Genomic DNA, 5,258 nt, shown 5'->3' on the forward strand with positions numbered 1-5,258 from the left:
TCGTCTTCCTCTTTTGCTATAACTATGTCTTCTAATTCACCTATCTCCTCTCTGCCTCTTCAATCCGTGCAGTGGCCGCCTCCATTGTATCATGCGCCTCATTCATAGCATTTTTCATTCGTCACAGCTATCTTAAGGTCCCTAGTCTTTGTATCAATAGCTTCTCTAATGTCTTCCATGCGTTTTTCAAGCCCAGTGATTAATTTTATGACAATTGTTCTAAATTCTTCATCCATTATGCTGCTTATATCTGATTTGAGCAGTTTTGTAGCTGTGACTTCTTGGAATTTCTTTAGAAGAGAGTTCTTCCGTTTTGTCATTTTGGCTAGCGTTCTGTCTCTTATCAGTTTTAAAAGCTTGTTATGCACTCAGCACCTGTGAGTATTGCTATATTAAAGGAGACTCATTGACTGTCCAGGGCTTGTCTGTTCAGGAAGTGTTCTTTTAATGATGTATCTCGGTTTCTCAGTTTCTCCTGTTGTGCCCAGTGACATGTGGGACTCTCCGTCTTGTGTACTTTGGATTGTTTCTTGAGGTAGCCTCACTCAGGCATCTTTGAAGTTGTCTTCTTTTTGGAGTCTGTGTTTTCTCCTCCCACTCTTGCAGATCAGAGTACTGTCACTTCAGTCCTTCTCAGTTTAATAGATGTGGGCAGGTGAGAATTTCAGAGCTCCCTACTTGTCCAACATCTTGCCTCCTCCCTCAGTGCACTCACAAAGGCAGGCAGCTCCCTCCCTGATGCTCTTTATGGGCACCCAGTGGCCCATCGGCCCTGGATGGTCCCGAGGTGGAGTGGGTGGCAGCTCTGAGGATTAAGGAGGTGGCAGCAGTGGCGGTGGCAGCAGCTCTTTTCCTGATTGTAGTTTCAATGTGATTACAATGAAAATTATCAACAGGTCTCATGGAAATTGACAGAATGTATCTAAATTCATATGGACATGTAAAGGTCTAATGATAGCCAAGACATTGCTAAAGAAGAATTGTGAGGTGAAAGGATTTACTCTGATAGTTGACACAAAATATTATAAATCTATGTTAAATCAGGATAGAACAGTATTGCCACAAGAATATTTAAACCCTTCAGCAACCCATGCATACATAAAATTAATTTATGACAAAAGTGTCACTACAGAGCCCCAGGGAAAAGAAAGTCCTTTCAATAGTGATGCTGAGTCAGCTGGGTATGCATAAATAAAATTAACTCAACACCACACATACACAGACATAGTGGAATTCGTGCATTTAAGTATAGAAAGCAAAATTCTAAAGATTCTAGACATCAATGTAAAAATATATTCTTGACCTCAGGATCTGGAAGGATTTCTTAAAGGGACACAGAAGAAAACCCTAACTTACAAGAAAAGATTGACAAAATTTACTACCTCAAAAGGACATTGTTAAGAAATAGAAAAGAGATCTTGAATATAGAAGCTATTTGTAGAACCTATTTTATAACATTTCAGCAAAAGCAAATCTAAATGGCAACTAAACATAAAAATTTACTCATCATTATTACTCATCATGAAAGGTATATTAAAAATACAATCACATGTCTGTAGCTCCACAAGAATAGAAAATTATAAAGACTGAAAATACCAGTGATGGTGTCAATGTGGAGCAACAGGCATTTTTATACACTTCTAACGGGGGGAATAAATTGGTATATTCTCTTTAGAAAAGTGTGTGGCATTTTCTATTATGCTGAACATAGTCACAGTGTAAAACAAGAAATTCTGCCAATAAGTTTGTACTGACAGAAATGCATACACATGTAAATCCAAAACAGATGCAGAATATTCATACCAGTATTACTTTAGTAGCTGAAAATGCTAACCATCCAGGTATCCATACAAGAAGAATGGGAAAATAAATAAAGCCATATTTATAAAATATTAATACTCAACAGTAATAAAAATAAATTCATGTAGTTACATACAACAGCGTAGATTAATATTATAATATTGATAAAGAAGCCAGACACTAAAATACAGATTTTGAATGATTCCAACTATATAAATTCTAGAAACAAGCAAAATATCATACTAGCAGTTGGAATAGCAACTCACTTTGAGAAGAAATTAGGCTATTGATTAGGAGGTAGCACAAATGAAGCTTATAGAATGAGGCAAATAGCCTGCTTTTTTGACCTGGTTTTGGTTATAAAGGTATTTACTTTGCGATGACTCACTGAGTTGTATGTGTATGATATGCATACTTTTTTCAATGTGATAAACATTACAAAAATATGGAAAAAATAAATACACGTGTAAACATGATCATGTTCACTGATTTTACTCTAAAATTATGATCCTTAACTTTAAACAGAACATGAATTCTATCAGGTAGTTATATTTGATTAGGAGGAGAAATCCTTTTCTTTCTTGGGTTTTACGTTTTCAATTGTCTTAATCTTAGCAAATTAGAAAAGAATATTTTTTTATGAAAATAACAGAGTTAGTATGAAACATCAACTTGGAAGAAAAGGCTTAGAATTCTTCATGTGGAGTTTGGAATAGAATTTCATCCAGAGATAAATTGAATTAATGTCCTTGCTATACTATAACATACACCCTAGCTTCATTTCTAAGTTTCTGTGGGTGAAATTCTTGGGAATATAGACTTAACTCCTTTTAATGGAAAATGCGAGTTCCTTTCTTCATCCTCTTTCCTTCTCATTCTATTCATCCCAAGGTAGGTACTAGAGTGCTCTTTCACTCACCATATACTTTGTAACAAATGTTTATCAACATTTCTGGAGCTCTCTAAACCTTCCCTTGAGGCTGATCAGGATTTCTGTGTCCTCATTGACTGAAGCATATTTCTTCTTGAATGTTAAATCTGGTTCTTCCATTTAATAGAGGTCAATTTTTTCACTATTTTTTTTAGTTGTGTATGACAACAGTTGTTTCCCTAAGAGACTTTCTTAACTATATAATCAGCACTCTTTTTTCTGGGCAGATATCAATGTCTGCATTTTAAAAAGCCACCTACAAAAGCAAACACAATAGTGTTAGGTTTTAAAAAAGAAAAATCCTGGCTAAATTCAATGTAGTATTCTGTGTTCAATCCTGGAACAACAAGAAGACATTACTGGAAAAGTTAGTGAAATCTGAGTAAATCTGCAGATCAGTTAACTGTGCTGGATCATGTTAATATCTTACTTTCAATAAATGTTCCATGGCTAGATAAGATCCTAACATGTGAGGAAGATGGATGAAGGGTCTATAAAACAGATACTCTATCCTATCTTTTGAGCTGTTTGTAAACCTAAATCAATTCCAAAATAGAGTTTAAGGTGGGATGGGGGACAGTGTTGGAAATCAAACTACCTGTATCTTGTAATAACAATTTTTAAGAAAGTGGTCTAGTTTCATTCTTCTGCGGGTTGCTGTCCAGTTCTCCCAGAACCACCTGGAGGGGAAGGGGAAAGAGAGTTGGGGAGAGAGAGGGACACAAAACCTGAGAGACTATTGAATACTGAAAATGCACCAAGGGTTGAAGGGGGAGGAGGGGAAGGGACGTGGTGGTAATGGAGGAGGGCACCTGTGGGGAAGAGCACTGGGTATTATATGGAAACCAATTTGACAATAAAGTATTAAAAAAACAATTTTAAGAAAAAATAAACATACTTAAAATTAAATTGGAAAGAAACATGTTACCAAATGAAGTAGATGATTTTTGTGTTTATTTTTTATATTTTCCTTATGTTCTATAATGAGCATGTAACATTTATTTACTAAATAAAAACATAAACAGTAACATGTGCAAATGCATGAATACACATATCCAAAAATTCATGTAACTTACTAGATAAATCTCAGAATTAATATTTATGAGCTGAGGGGTTGTTTTCAAAGCAGAGATAATTGGCACAATGTTCTTCAGCCATACCACTCACTCAGTTCACTTCCTTCAGACTCTTGCTGAATCTTTCTCAAGCAAGTGTTCTCATGAATGCTAAACATTCAATTATAACAATACCCAAATACCTGAAATTGGAATATCAATTGCAAGCATACCAAAAAAAGTAGAGTTGTTTTTAAGATTTTTAATGTTTTTTATTTATTTTTTGAGAGACAGAGAGAGACAGCGTGAGCAGGGGAGGGTCAGAGAGGGAGATAAAGAATCTGAAGCAGGCTCTGAGCTAGCTGTCAGCACAGAGCCCAATGAGGGGCTCAAAACCACAAACCTTGAGATTATAACCTGAGGTGCCCCAGACTTGTTTTTTAATATAACCATCCCTGATTCTTAAAAACTTAATGTGAAAGAGTCTCATATCAATGTGCTAATACTTGCTTTTCTCTAAAGATTATTTTCTAAAATTGGAATATAGTTACATCCTGCTTTCTTTACCAGGAATATAAGTGCCATAAATTATTAAATAGCATTAGGACAAATGCTTTATCTTTCTCATCAGTGTAGTCAAGGAATGAACTATGTTATGTTAATTTAGATCATTAAATATTTCATTATGGGAAGATGATGAAAATGATAATGACTGAAGTTTCTATAAAATGTCCCATATTGGAGATTCATTATTACCAAGAACATATAAGAATTTGTCTGCATATACAAATATCTATATTATTTAGTAAATAGAGTTTGAAACTACATTTCAATGATATGTCAGAAAATTGTGCACATATTATTCTTCAATAAAAGATTATTATATGGTGGCCTGGGTGGCTCAGCCAGTTAAAAGTGTCCAGGTCTTGGTTTCAGCTCAGGTCATGAGCTACTGGTTTGTGAGTTTGAGTCCTCCCTCAGGCTCTGTGCTGATAGCCTGGAGCCTGCTTGGGATTCTCTTTCACTCTCTCTCTCTCTCTGCTCCTTCCCAGTGCTCTCCTCTCTCTCTTTCAAAATAAATAAATTGCTTGCTTTTCTTGAAGCTAGATCATTCTGAAAGTTTCCTGTTAGACCTATGAGTGCAAACATATGGTATCTGTCCTTCTCTGCTTGACTTATTTCGCTTAGCATGACACCCTCAAGGTCCATCCACTTTCAGTTAGTAGTACTTAAGAAAAATTGATTCAGTATCTAATGGATAGTTGATACCTGTCACAACACAGCATTTTATATACTGTTAAGTGAAACTGCAATACAATCTAAGTTTATTTTGGGAGTGTTTGCTGTATAATTGGATTTAATGAAATACTTAGAGGTGCAGGAGGCATGACTTTGAGTAGATAACGAAAGAAAATGCAAAACGCTTATTGATTTATGATGTGGTTTCATCTTAGCTTGGGCAAACCATGCAG

This window comes from Suricata suricatta, chromosome 1, assembly GCF_006229205.1.
Source record: "Suricata suricatta isolate VVHF042 chromosome 1, meerkat_22Aug2017_6uvM2_HiC, whole genome shotgun sequence".
In the NCBI taxonomy this organism is placed as follows: domain Eukaryota; kingdom Metazoa; phylum Chordata; class Mammalia; order Carnivora; family Herpestidae; genus Suricata; species Suricata suricatta.